Source organism: Perca fluviatilis, chromosome 20 (assembly GCF_010015445.1).
Source record: "Perca fluviatilis chromosome 20, GENO_Pfluv_1.0, whole genome shotgun sequence".
Lineage (NCBI taxonomy): Eukaryota > Metazoa > Chordata > Actinopteri > Perciformes > Percidae > Perca > Perca fluviatilis.
The window spans coordinates 1,711,104-1,724,123 of record NC_053131.1 but is presented as its reverse complement, the minus strand read 5'-3'; the positions used below and the strand labels follow the sequence as shown (position 1 = coordinate 1,724,123).

Sequence of the window (13,020 nt, the reverse complement as noted above, 5' to 3'; positions counted from 1 at the left end):
TGTAAAATGGTAATAAACAGCTTACAGCACCGGGTATTCCCAGGCAGTCTCCCATCCAAGTACTGACCCGGCCCTACCTTGCTTAGCTTCCGAGATCAAACGAGATCGGGCGTGTTCAGGGTGGTATGGCCGTAAGCCATTAGAGCAGGTGAAAACAAGATATTTATAGATGGTAAAATGCAATGACACTTGTGGTATAAATTAGGAGCACAGACCCTGCTGTTGTAAAGTGTAGAATAAAAAGCTTACAGCACCGGGTATTCCCAGGTAGTCTCCCATCCAAGTACTGACCCGGCCCTACCTTGCTTAGCTTCCGAGATCAAACGAGATCGGGCGTGTTCAGGGTGGTATGGCCGTAAGCCATTAGAGCAGGTGAAAACAAGATATTTATAGATGGTAAAATGCAATTACACTTGTGGTATAAATTAGGAGCACAGCCCCTGCTGTTGTAAAATGGTAATAAACAGCTTACAGCACCGGGTATTCCCAGGCAGTCTCCCATCCAAGTACTGACCCGGCCCTACCTTGCTTAGCTTCCGAGATCAAACGAGATCGGTGTATTGAGGTGGTATGGCCGTAAGCCATTAGAGCAGGTGAAAACAAGATATTTATAGATGGTAAAATGCAATGACACTTGTGGTATAAATTAGGAGCACAGACCCTGCTGTTGAAAGTGTAGAATAAAAGCTTACAGCACCGGGTATTCCCAGGCAGTCTCCCATCCAAGTACTGACCCGGCCCTACCTTGCTTAGCTTCCGAGATCAAACGAGATCGGGCATGTTCACGGTGGTATGGCCGTAAGCCTTTAGAGTAGGTGAACACAAGGTATTTATACATGGTAAAATGCAAGTATACTTGTGGTATATAGAAGGAGCATAGCCCCTGCTGTTGTACAATGGGAATAAAAAGCTTACAGCACCGGGTATTCCCAGGTAGTCTCCCATCCAAGTACTGACCCGGCCCTACCTTGCTTAGCTTCCGAGATCAAACGAGATCGGGCGTGTTCAGGGTGGTATGGCCGTAAGCCATTAAAGAAGGTGAAAACAAGTTATTTATAGATGGTAAAATGCAATTACACTTGTGGTATAAACAAGAAGCAGAGCCCCTGCTGTTGTAAAATGGTAATAAACAGCTTACAGCACCGGGTATTCCCAGGCAGTCTCCCATCCAAGTACTGACCCGGCCCTACCTTGTTTAGCTTCCGATATCAAACGAGATCGGGTATGTTCAGGGTGGTATGGCCGTAAGCCATTAGAGCAGGTGAAAAAAAGATATTAATAGATGGTAAAATGCAATGACACTTGTGGTATAAATTAGGAGCAGAGACCCTGCTGTGATGTAGAATAAACAGCTTACAGCACCGGGTATTCCCAGGCAGTCTCCCATCCAAGTACTGACCCGGCCCTACCTTGCTTAGCTTCCGAGATCAAACGAGATCGGGCGTGTTCATGGTGGTATGGCCGTAAGTCATTAGAGTAGGTGAACACAAGGTATTTATTCATGGTAAAATGCAAGTATACTTGTGGTATATAGAAGGAGCATAGCCCCAGCTGTTGTAAAATGGTAATAAACAGCTTACAGCACCGGGTATTCCCAGGCAGTCTCCCATCCAAGTACTGACCCGGCCCTACCTTGCTTAGCTTCCGAGATCAAACGAGATCGGGCGATTCATGGTGGTATGGCCGTAAGCGAATAAAGAAGGTGAACACAAGATATTTATAGATGGTAAAATGCAAGTATACTTGTGGTATATAGAAGGAGCATAGACCCTGCTGTTGTAAAATGGTAATAAACAGCTTACAGCACCGGTATTCCCAGGCAGTCTCCCATCCGTGTACTGACCCGGCCCTACCTTGCTTAGCTTCGAGATCAAACGAGATCGGGCATGTTCACGGTGGTATGGCCGTAAGCCATTAGAGCAGGTGAAAACAAGATATTTATAGATGGTAAAATGCAATGACACTTGTGGTATAAATTAGGAGCACAGACCCTGCTGTTGAAAGTGTAGAATAAAAAGCTTACAGCACCGGGTATTCCCCGGCAGTCTCCCATCCAAGTACTGACCCGGCCCTACCTTGCTTAGCTTCCGAGATCAAACGAGATCGGGCGTGTTCAGGGTGGTATGGCCGTAAGCCATTAGAGCAGGTGAAAACAAGATATTTATAGATGGTAAAATGCAAAGACACTTGTGGTATAAATTAGGAGCACAGACCCTGCTGTTGAAAGTGTAGAATAAAAGCTTACAGCACCGGGTATTCCCAGGCAGTCTCCCATCCAAGTACTGACCCGGCCCTACCTTGCTTAGCTTCCGAGATCAAACGAGATCGGGCGTGTTCACGGTGGTATGGCCGTAAGCCATTAGAGCAGGTGAAAACAAGATATTTATAGATGGTAAAATGCAATGACACTTGTGGTATAAATTAGGAGCACAGACCCTGCTGTTGAAAGTGTAGAATAAAAGCTTACAGCACCGGTATTCCCAGGCAGTCTCCCATCCAAGTACTGACCCGCCCTACCTTGCTTAGCTTCCGAGATCAAACGAGATCGGGCATGTTCACGGTGGTATGGCCATAAGCCATTAGAGTAGGTGAACACAAGGTATTTATACATGGTAAAATGCAAGTATACTTGTGGTATATAGAAGGAGCATAGCCCCTGCTGTTGTACAATGGGAATAAAAAGCTTACAGCACCGGGTATTCCCAGGCAGTCTCCCATCCAAGTACTGACCCGGCCCTACCTTGCTTAGCTTCCGAGATCAAACGAGATCGGGCATGTTCAGGGTGGTATGGCCGTAAGCCATTAGAGCAGGTGAAAACAAGATATTTATAGATGGTAAAATGCAATGACACTTGTGGTATAAATTAGGAGCACAGCCCCTGCTGTTGAAAGTGGTAGAATAAAAGCGTACAGCACCGGGTATTCCCAGGCAGTCTCCCATCCAAGTACTGACCCGGCCCCTACCTTGCTTAGCTTCCGAGATCAAACGAGATCGGTGGATTCAGGGTGGTATGTGCCGCGGGCGCCATTAGAGCAGGTGAAAACAAGATATTTATAGAAGGTAAAATGCAATGACACTTGTGGTATAAATTAGAGCACAGACCCTGCTGTTGAAAGTGTAAATAAAAAGCTTACAGCACCGGGTATTCCCAGGCAGTCCCCCATCCAAGTACTGACCCCGGCCCTCCCTTGCTTAGCTTCCGAGATCAAACGAGATCGGGTATGTTCACGGTGGTAAGGCCGTAAGCCTTTAGAGTAGGTGAACACAAGGTATTTATACATGGTAAAATGCAAGTATACTTGTGGTATATAGAAGGAGCATAGCCCCTGCTGTTGTCCAATGGGAATAAAAGCTTACAGTACCGGGTATTCCCAGGCAGTCTCCCATCCAAGTACTGACCCGGCCCTACCTTTGCTTAGCTTGCAAGATCAAACGAGATCGGGCGTGTTCAGGGTGGTATGGCCGTAATTAGAGCGAGGTGAACACAAGATATTTATAGATGGTAAAATGCAAGATACACTTGTGGTATAAATTAGGAGAGCAGACCCCTGCTGTTGAAAGTGTAAGAAAAAAAGCCGTTACAGCACCGGGTATTCCCAGGCAGTCTCCCATCCAAGTACTGACCCGGCCCTACCTTGCTTAGCTTCCGAGATCAAACGAGATCGGGGATGTTCACGGTGGTATGGCCGTAAGCCTTTAGAGTAGGTGAACACAAGGTATTTATACATGGTAAAATGCAAGTATACTTGTGGTATATAGAAGGAGCATAGCCCCTGCTGTTGTTAAATGGTAATAAACAGCTTACAGCACCGGGTATTCCCAGGAAGTCTCCCATCCAAGTACTGACCCGGCCCTACCTTGCTTAGCTTCCGAGATCAAACGAGATCGGGCCTGTTCAGGGTGGTATGGTCGTAAGCCATTAGAGCAGGTGAAAACAAGATATTTATAGATGGTAAAATGCAATGACACTTGTGGTATAAATTAGAGCAAGCGACCCTGCTGTTGAAAGTGGTATAAAAAAAAAGCTTACAGCACCGGGTATTCCCAGGCAGTCTCCCATCCAAGTACTGACCCGGCCCTACCTTGCTTAGCTTCCGAGATCAAACGAGATCGGGCGTGTTCAGGGTGGTATGGCCGTGAGCCATTAGAGCAGGTGAAAACAAGATATTTATAGATGGTAAAATGCAATGACACTTGTGGTATAAATTAGAGCACAGACCCCTGCTGTTGGAAAGTGTAGAATAAAAAGCTTACAGCACCGGGTATTCCCAGGCAGTCTCCCATCCAAGTACTGACCCGGCCCTACCTTGCTTAGCTTCCGAGATCAAACGAGATCGGGCATGTTCACTGGTATGGTTCGCGTAAGCCTTTAGAGTAGGTGAACACAAGGTATTTATACATGGTAAAATGCAAGTATACTTGTGGTATATAGAAGGAGCATAGCCCCTGCTGTTGTACAATGGGGAATAAAAAGCTTACAGCACCAGGTATTCCCAGGCAGTCTCCCCATCCAAGTAATGACCCGGCCCTACCTGCTTAGCTCCTCGGAGATCAAACGAGATCGGAGTATTCAGGGTGGTATGGCCTTAAGCCATTAAAGAAGGTGAAACAAGTTATTTATAGATGGTAAAATGCAATTACACTTGTGGTATAAAATAAGCAGAGCCCCTGCTGTTGTAAAATGGTAATAAACAGCTTACAGCACCGGGTATTCCCAGGCGTCCCCCATCCAAGTACTGACCCGGCCCTACCTTATTTTAGCTTCCGGTATCAAACGAGATCGGGTATGTTCAGGGTGGTATGGCCGTAAGCCATTGAGAGCAGGTGAAAAAGATATTAATAGATGGTAAAATGCAATTACACTTGGGGTATAAAACTTAGGGCAGAGACCTGCTGTTGAAAGTGTAGAATAAACAGCTTACAGCACCGGGTATTCCCATGCAGTCTCCCCATCCAGTAACTGACCGGCCCCTACCTTGCTTAGCTTCCGAGATCAAACGAGATCGGTGTTCATGGTGGTATGGCCGTAGCGTCATTAGAGTAGGTGAACACAAGGTATTTATACATGGTAAAATGCAAGTATACTTGTGGTATATAGAAGGAGCATAGCCCCACGCGTTGTAAAATGGTAATAAACAGCTTACAGCACCGGGTATTCCCAGGCAGTCTCCCATCCAAGTATCCACCCGGCCCTACCTTGCTTAGCTTCGAGATCAAACGAGATCGGGCGATTCATGGTGGTATGGCCACGTAAGCGCATTAAAGAAGGTGAAAACAAGATATTTATAGATGGTAAAATTCAATTCAATTCAATTCAATTTTATTTATAGTATCAAATCATAACATAAGTTATCTCGAGACACTTTACAGATAGAGTAGGTCTAGACCACACTCTATAATACTTACACAAAGCCCCAACAATTCCAACAATTCCAGTAATTCCCCAAGAGCAAGTGCGGACAGTGGGGAGGAAAAACTCCCTCTTTGGGAAGAAAACTCGGACAGACCAGGCTCTTGGTAGGCGTGTGTCTGACGAGACCGGTTGGGGTGTGATGAACAGTGGCATGTATAGTAGTCACATTAATAATGGAACAGTGACTGGATGTAGCCGGAAAGCTGCAGGGTCAGGCAGGACGCAGCATGACATTGCAGGGCATCGCTGAGCTCAGCAGGGAGTGCAGCAGCAGGACCACGCGACAGCTGCAACCAGGGTCTTGGTGCCAACGTTCTCCAAGGAAATACGCTTGGGGAAAAAGCATATAAGGACTCGGGGAGGTAAACCCCAGAAGCTAGGATTAGTAACAAGCATTTCTGGGACGGGCTGCACACAAATAGTAATAGTAATAGTAACAGTAATAGAAACAGTAATAGAAAGGGAGAGGAGAGCAGCTCAGTGTGTCTCAAAGGAAGGGAAGTCCCCCGGCAGTCTAGGACTATAACACGTAACTATAACAGGTAACTAAGAGAGACAGGTCATAAGGAGAGGTAGCTTTTTCGGGCTTAGAACTCTCCCCTGCGGGATCTGGCTTGGCTGGCCTGCCTCCCCCTACTTTGTTAGTGTATTATTAATCTAACAATTATGAAGAGAAGCAGTTGGGCCAGTTAGGTGAACACTGCAACTCCTCACCCCTAACTATAAGCTTTATCAAATAGGAGAGTTTTAAGTTCATTCTTGAATGAGGGTGACAGTTTCTGCCCCCCAAACCCAGATCGGGAGCTGGTTCCATAGGAGAGGAGCCTGATAACTGAAGGCTCTAGCTCCCATTCTACTCTTTAGAGAGACTCTAGGTACCACCAGTAACTCTGCATTCTGGGGGCACAGCGTGTTCTAGTGGGACAATAGGGTATTAGGAGCTCTTCTAGATATGATGGTGCTAGACCATTTAGAGCTTTGTAGGTCAAGAGAAGGGACTTTAAACTCAATCCTGGATTCAACAGGAAGCCAATGCAGAGAAGCTAATACAGGAGAAATATGATCTCTTTTCTTAGTTCTTGTGAGAACAGCGCTGCAGCATTCTGGATCAGCTGGAGAGTCTTAAGAGACTTATTTGAGCAACCTGACAGTAGGGAATTACAATAGTCCAGCCTGGAAGTAACAAATGCATGGACTAGTTTTTCAGCATCGTTTTGAGACAGGATATTCCTAATTTTGGCAATGTACTTACGAGATGAAAAAAGGCTGTTCTTGAGGTTTGTTTTAGATTGGCATTAAAGGATATATCCTGATCAAAGATAACTCCTAATAATACTAAGTGGCGTTGGAGGCCAGGGCAACACCATCCAGAGTAGCTATATCTCTAGATAATGAAGTTCGAGGTGTTTAGGGCCCAGCACAATAACTTCAGTTTTGTTAGGTTTAACATCAGAAAATTATAGGTCATCCAGGATTTTATATCCTTAATGCACTCTTGAAATTTTGCTAGCTGACTGGTTTCGTCTGGTTTGATTGACAAGTATAATGGGTGTCATCCGCACAACAGTGAAAGTTAATTGAGTGTTTTCTAATAATATTGCCTAGAGGAAGGCACATATAAGGAGAATAGAATTGGTCCAAGCACTGAGCCCTTGAGGAACCCCATGGCTAACCTTTAGCCGTACTTGGAGGTATATTATCACATTCACAAATTGAGATCGATCAGAGAAATAGGACCTAAACCAACTCAGAGCAATTCCTTTAATGCCAACCAAGTGTTCCCTCACCCTGTAACAGGATTGAATGGTCAATTGTGTCAAATGCGCCACATCCAAGATCTAGTAAAACAAGAATGGAGACAAGACCTTTGCCTCTGCAGTTAAAAGGTCGTTAGTAATTTTCACCAGTGCCCGTCTCTGTGCTATGATTCTTTCTAAATCCTGATTGAAAGTCATCAAATAAACTGTTGCTATGTAGAAAATCCGCATAACTGATTAGCAACCACCTCTCTCGAGGATCTTGGATAGAAAAGGAAGGGTTAGATATAGGTCTATAGTTTGCTAAGACCTCAGGATCCAGGGTGGTTTTTTCAGAAAGAGGTTTTATCACAGCTACTTTAAATGACTGTGGTACATAACCTGTTAATAGAGACATATTGATCATATCTAGTAATGAGGTGTTAACCACAGGTAATGCTTCTTTGAGTAGTCTCGTTGGGATGGGGTCCAAGAGACAGGTAGATGGCTTAGCTGAGGATATCTTTAACATTAATTGTTGAAGATCTATAGGATAAAAGCAGTCTAAGTATATGTCGAGACTAGTCTTTATTTCTACCACTCATGCTTAAAGGTGAACCGTTAGAAGTTGAGTGTAAAGGTGATGAATTTTATCTCTAATTGTTGTAATTTTATCATTGAAGAAGCTCATGAAGTCATCACTACTCAGAGCTAGAGGAATAGATGGCTCGTAGAGCTGTGGCTATCTGTCAGCCTCGCGACAGTGCTAAAAGAAACCTTAAAGTTGTTCTTGTTTTCTTCTATTAGTGATGAGTAATAGTCTGATCCTGGCCTTTCTTAGGGCCTTCTCCTATAGGTTTGAGACTTTCTCTGCCAATCCAAACGAGATTCTTCCACCTTGGTGGAACGCCACTTCATTCGAAGGTTTCATGTAGATTTGTTTTAATTACGAGTTAGGGAGTTATACCAAGGTGCTAGTTTCTTTGCTTCATCATCTTCTTTTCAGGGAGCACGGAGTCTAAGGTCGATCAGGGCATGTCGTAATACCGTCTACAAATGCATCAATTTGAGAGGGACTGAGGTTAACATACAGGTCCTCCTGTTATGTTAAGGCATGACATAGAGTCGAATGCTGTTGGAATATCTTCTTTAAATTTAGCTATAGCACTGTCAGATAAGCATCTGGTGTAGGAGCTTTATCTAATTTAATATAATCAGGTAGTAAGAATTTGAAAGTGATTAAAGAATGATCTGATAATACATTCTCTGCGAAAATATTATTAAATCCCTCAATTTCAATACCATATGCCAGCACAAGGTCGAGGGGGTGGTTAAAACAGTGCCGCCTTGTGCACACCTGACTGAAACCGATTGAATCCAGTAATGAGTTGAAAGCAGTACTAAGCTGTCATTGTCAACGCCCATTACGGATATAAAAATCACCTACAAGAAGTACTTGGTCTGATTTAAGGACTAAACATGATAAAAACTCTGGAGAATTCAGATAAAAATTCAGAATCTGGACCTGGAGCCCTGTAATAACAACGAATATAATTGGCTGTAAGTTTTCCATTTTGGATGTTGAAGATTAAGAACAAGACTTTCAAAATGAGTTATAATGTATTTAGGTTTAGGAGTAATTAGCAGGCTTGCATCAAAGATGGCTGCAACTCCCTCCTCGGCCTGAGCCTCTAGAATTTGAGTATTAATATGGCTGGGAGGAGTGGCTTCATTTAGCTAACATAGTTTCATGGCCCACGTTTCAGTAGACAAAATAAATCAATTTTATTGTCTGATATCAGTCGTTTACCAAGTCTGCTTTAGAAGACAGAGATCTAATATTTAATAGTCCACATCTAATTTTCCTTTTGTTCTATTGCAGTAGTTTTAATTCCAATTAGGTTGTTAAGTATAGCCATCTTTTGTTTACCTTTGATTTAACCGATCTGAGCCGGGGACAGACACCTGCTATTAGACCATGAGAGTGGCGACTGCTCCAACGGAAGCACAGAGGGGCGAGCACTGCACCTCTGATTACTAATATCAAACTTGGGTTGTCATGGTTTTATGTCTGATAAACTCGTTCAGATTTTTGATATGAGAGGCACGCCCCAGGTGGGATGAACGGCCTCTCTCAATCAGACCAGGCTTTCCCCCAAACGCCTCCAGTTATTCACATAGCCCACATCATTAGGGTGGGCACCACCCTCACAACCAGCTGTGGAAGGATGACGACGGGTGTACATTTCCATCATTGGTCAGGGTTTGGCAGGGTCCAGAGAAAACTACTGAGTCCGGACATTGTCTTAAGTTATGCACAAAGTGACCAACATTCATTTTAGTGATCTCGAATTTAATCATTACCACCACGGAAGTATGATCTACTGATTATTTACTCCCACAGTTTAGATGGTTCTATATCCCCACCCCGCACATATGATAAATAACCACAACATAAACCGTACACAACCCACAACAAAGAGTAACACACCCCAAACCAAACCCCAACGGTGTATCGCTGAGTAGGGAGAACCTGTTAGAGAGGTAAGACGCCCGTTTAGAGACCACATCATGTGCACTCCTGGCTAGATCAACGCCATTACGACAATCACTCCACTCGGGTTGCTCGGGTCTGCCGGGGACAGCTAGCAGTAAGCTACAGAAGCTACAGTATGTTGGGCCTCACTACCTACATGGTGCTGGCTAGCTACGGAAGCATACCGATTCCTGATTCCATGATACGGAGTCAGACTACTCACTAAGCCTTGCCTCCAAAACAGCTCAATATACTACATTTATTACATGTATCGCTATCACTAAAGTGAGGCAGAGGAATAGCTAAACATTTGACACACAGAGCAAGAGAGAGCAGGAGAGGGAGAGGAATTAGCCATTGCTAATGGCTAAGCTAAAGTAGCTAACAGTGTTTTAACAATTGTAAATTCAGCGGAAGTCAAGGCCAAGTGAAGCTAAGTATAAGTGCTTGAGTAAAACAATTGTAATTCAAATGCAATCCAGGCAAATAGCTGCTAATTTAAACAGTGAAGCAGAGTTCAGTAAGTTTTGCCGGAGCAGCAAACTAGCGCTTGTAACACGGGAACACCGGAAGTGACACAATACGCCACCTTTACACGCCGGCACGCCGCCTCCACAGCCTACAAGACCGCGCACACACGCCTCAATCAAAAATCAGAAAAACACAAAGGAAACTCAAGGAAAATGCAAGTATACTTGTGGTATATAGAAGGAGCATAGACCCTGCTGTTGTAAAATGGTAATAAACAGCTTACAGCACCGAGTAATTCCCAGGCAGTCTCCCCATCCAAGTACTGACCCGCCCTACCTTGCTTAGCTCCCAAAGATCAAACGATATCAGGCCTGTTCAGGGGTGGTATGGCCGCAAGCCATTAGAGCAGGTGAAAACAAGATATTTATAGATGGTAAAATGCAATGACACTTGTGGTATAAATTAGAGCACAGACCTCCTGCTGTTGAAAGTGTAGAATAAAAAGCTTACAGCAACCGGTAGTATTCCCAGGCAGTCTCCCATCCAAAGTACTGACCCGCCCTACCTTGCTTAACTCCAGATCAAACGCGAGATCAGGCGCAGTTGAGGGTGGTATGGCCGTAGTCCATTAGAGCAGGTGAAAACAAGATATTTATAGATGGTAAAATGCAATGACACTTGTGGTATAAATTAGAGCACAGACCCTGCTGTTGAAAGTGTAGAATAAAAAGCTTACAGCACACGGTATCTCTCCAGGCAGTCTCCCATCCAAGTACCTCACCCCGGCCCTACCTGCTTAACTTCCGTGATCAAACTGATCGGCGCAGTTGAGGGTGGTATTGGCCGTAGTCATTCGGAGAGCAGGTGAAAACAAGATATTTATAGATGGTAAAATGCAATGACACTTGTGGTATAAATCAGGAGCACAGACCCCTGCTGTTGAAAGTGTAGAGTAAAAGCTTACAGCACCGGTATTCCCAGGCAGTCTCCCATCCAAGTACTGACCGGCCCTTACCTTGCTTAGCTTCCGAAGATCAAACGAGATGGCATGTTCACGTGGTATGGCCGTAAGCCCTTAGAGTAGGTGAACACAAGGTATTTATACATGGTAAAATGCAAGTATACTTGTGGTATATAGAAGGAGCATACCCCCGGTTGGTACAATAAGAATAAAAGCTTACAGCACCGGTATCCCAGGCAGATTCCCATCCAAGTACTGGACCCGGCCCTACCTTGCTTAGCTCCGTGATCAAACGAAGATCGGTATGTTCAGGGTGGTAATGGTCGTAAGCCATTAGAGCAGGTGAAACAAGATATTTATAGATGGTAAAAATGCAATGACACTTGTGGTATAAATTAGGAGCACAGACCCTGCTGTTGAAAGTGTAGAATAAAAAGCTTACAGCACCGGGTATCCTAGGCAGTCTCCCCATCCAGTACTGACCCGCCCCACCTTGCTTAGCTGTGGTGATCAAACCAGATCGGCGAAATCAGGGTGGAGGCGGTCGTGAGCCATTAGAGCAGGTGAAAACAAGATATTTATAAAGGTAAAATGCAATGACAACTTGTGGTATAAATTAGGAGCACAGACCCTGCTGTTGAAAGTGTAGAATAAAAAGCTTACAGCACCGGGTATTCCCAGGCAGTCTCCCCATCCAAGTACTGACCCCTCCCTACCTTGCTTAAGGCTTCTCCGAAGATCAAACGAGATCGGGCATGTTCACGGTGGTATGGTCGTAAGCCTTAGAGTAGGTGAACACAAGGTATTTATACATGGTAAAATGCAAGTATACTTGTGGTATAGAAGGAGCATAGCCCCGCTGCTGTACAATGGGAATAAAAAAGCTTACAGCACCAGGTATTCCCAGGCAGTCTCCCATCCACGTACTTTCACCCGCCCTACTCCTGTTTAGCTTCCAAGATCAAACGAGATCGATGTGATTCAGGGTGGTATGGCCTTAAGCCATTAAAGAAGGTGAAAACAAGTTATTTATAGATGGTAAAATGCAATTACACTTGTGGCATAAACAAGAAGCAGAGCCCTGCTGTTGTAAAATGGTAATAAACAGCTTACAGCACCGGAAATTCCCAGGCAGTCTCCCATCCAAGTACCGACCTCGCCCTACCTTGTTTAGCCTCGATATCAAACGAGATCGGTATTTCAGGGTGGTATGGCCGTAGCCATTAGAGCAGGTGAAAACAAGATATTAATAGATGGTAAAATGCAAATGACACCTTGTGGTATAAATTAGAGCAGACCCTCGCTGTTGAAAGTGTAGAATAAAAGCTTACAGCAACCGGTATTCCCAGGCAGCCCCACCTCACCCACCCAGTACTGACCCCACTCCTACCTTGTTTAACTACCTAGATCAAATGAGATCGGCGGTTCAGGGTGGTAAATGGCCGGTAGCCATTAAAGAAGGTCAAACAAGATATTTATAGATGGTAAAATGCAAGTATACTTGTGGTATATAGAAGGAGCATAGCCCCAGCTGTTGTAAAATGGTAATAAACAGCTTACAGCACCGGTATTCCCAGGCAGTCTCCCCATCCGCAGTACCGACCGCCCCACTTTGCTTAGCTTCCGCGAGATCAAACGAGATCAGGCGATTCATGGTGGTATGGCCGTAGTCAGTTAAAGAAGGTGAAAACAAGATATTTATAGATGGTAAAATGCAATTACACTTGTGGTATAAACAAGAAGCAGAGCCCCCGCTGTTGTAAAAGGAATAAACAGCTTACAGCACCGGGTATTCCCAGGCAGTCTCCCATCAAAGTACTGACCCGCCCCACCTTGCTTAGCCTTCCGAGATCAAACGAATCGGCGGGTTCACGGGGGTATGGGTCAGAATCATTTGAGCAG

General features: G+C 44.6%; 12 non-coding genes and 9 pseudogenes across 12 annotated transcripts; all 21 read right to left on the bottom strand.

The window, feature by feature from the left end:
* Window positions 1–18: 18 nt before the first annotated feature.
* Window positions 19–137, bottom strand: LOC120550510. The gene has a single exon (XR_005637737.1). It is a non-coding gene; the product is annotated as a 5S ribosomal RNA (ribosomal RNA).
* Window positions 138–242: 105 nt separating this feature from the next.
* On the bottom strand, window positions 243–361 carry LOC120550002. The gene has a single exon (XR_005637494.1). It is a non-coding gene; the product is annotated as a 5S ribosomal RNA (ribosomal RNA).
* A 104-nt stretch (window positions 362–465) lies between these two features.
* On the bottom strand, window positions 466–582 carry LOC120550294 (annotated as a pseudogene).
* A 103-nt stretch (window positions 583–685) lies between these two features.
* Window positions 686–804, bottom strand: LOC120550010. Its single transcript, XR_005637501.1, has one exon. It is a non-coding gene; the product is annotated as a 5S ribosomal RNA (ribosomal RNA).
* Window positions 805–908: 104 nt separating this feature from the next.
* On the bottom strand, window positions 909–1,027 carry LOC120549991. Its single transcript, XR_005637483.1, has one exon. It is a non-coding gene; the product is annotated as a 5S ribosomal RNA (ribosomal RNA).
* A 104-nt stretch (window positions 1,028–1,131) lies between these two features.
* LOC120550170 lies at window positions 1,132–1,250 on the bottom strand. Its single transcript, XR_005637645.1, has one exon. It is a non-coding gene; the product is annotated as a 5S ribosomal RNA (ribosomal RNA).
* Window positions 1,251–1,350: 100 nt separating this feature from the next.
* Window positions 1,351–1,469, bottom strand: LOC120550066. Its single transcript, XR_005637552.1, has one exon. It is a non-coding gene; the product is annotated as a 5S ribosomal RNA (ribosomal RNA).
* A 104-nt stretch (window positions 1,470–1,573) lies between these two features.
* LOC120550165 lies at window positions 1,574–1,691 on the bottom strand. The gene has a single exon (XR_005637640.1). It is a non-coding gene; the product is annotated as a 5S ribosomal RNA (ribosomal RNA).
* Window positions 1,692–1,795: 104 nt separating this feature from the next.
* On the bottom strand, window positions 1,796–1,912 carry LOC120550384 (annotated as a pseudogene).
* Window positions 1,913–2,016: 104 nt separating this feature from the next.
* LOC120550077 lies at window positions 2,017–2,135 on the bottom strand. The gene has a single exon (XR_005637557.1). It is a non-coding gene; the product is annotated as a 5S ribosomal RNA (ribosomal RNA).
* Window positions 2,136–2,238: 103 nt separating this feature from the next.
* LOC120549984 lies at window positions 2,239–2,357 on the bottom strand. Its single transcript, XR_005637477.1, has one exon. It is a non-coding gene; the product is annotated as a 5S ribosomal RNA (ribosomal RNA).
* A 103-nt stretch (window positions 2,358–2,460) lies between these two features.
* Window positions 2,461–2,577, bottom strand: LOC120550292 (annotated as a pseudogene).
* A 104-nt stretch (window positions 2,578–2,681) lies between these two features.
* LOC120549999 lies at window positions 2,682–2,800 on the bottom strand. Its single transcript, XR_005637491.1, has one exon. It is a non-coding gene; the product is annotated as a 5S ribosomal RNA (ribosomal RNA).
* A 104-nt stretch (window positions 2,801–2,904) lies between these two features.
* Window positions 2,905–3,024, bottom strand: LOC120550540 (annotated as a pseudogene).
* Window positions 3,025–3,128: 104 nt separating this feature from the next.
* LOC120550246 lies at window positions 3,129–3,248 on the bottom strand (annotated as a pseudogene).
* Window positions 3,249–3,351: 103 nt separating this feature from the next.
* Window positions 3,352–3,471, bottom strand: LOC120550475 (annotated as a pseudogene).
* A 105-nt stretch (window positions 3,472–3,576) lies between these two features.
* Window positions 3,577–3,695, bottom strand: LOC120550285 (annotated as a pseudogene).
* A 104-nt stretch (window positions 3,696–3,799) lies between these two features.
* LOC120550210 lies at window positions 3,800–3,918 on the bottom strand. The gene has a single exon (XR_005637682.1). It is a non-coding gene; the product is annotated as a 5S ribosomal RNA (ribosomal RNA).
* A 106-nt stretch (window positions 3,919–4,024) lies between these two features.
* Window positions 4,025–4,143, bottom strand: LOC120550103. The gene has a single exon (XR_005637580.1). It is a non-coding gene; the product is annotated as a 5S ribosomal RNA (ribosomal RNA).
* Window positions 4,144–4,248: 105 nt separating this feature from the next.
* Window positions 4,249–4,368, bottom strand: LOC120550548 (annotated as a pseudogene).
* Window positions 4,369–4,694: 326 nt separating this feature from the next.
* On the bottom strand, window positions 4,695–4,813 carry LOC120550506 (annotated as a pseudogene).
* Between the last annotated feature and the right edge of the window lie 8,207 nt (window positions 4,814–13,020).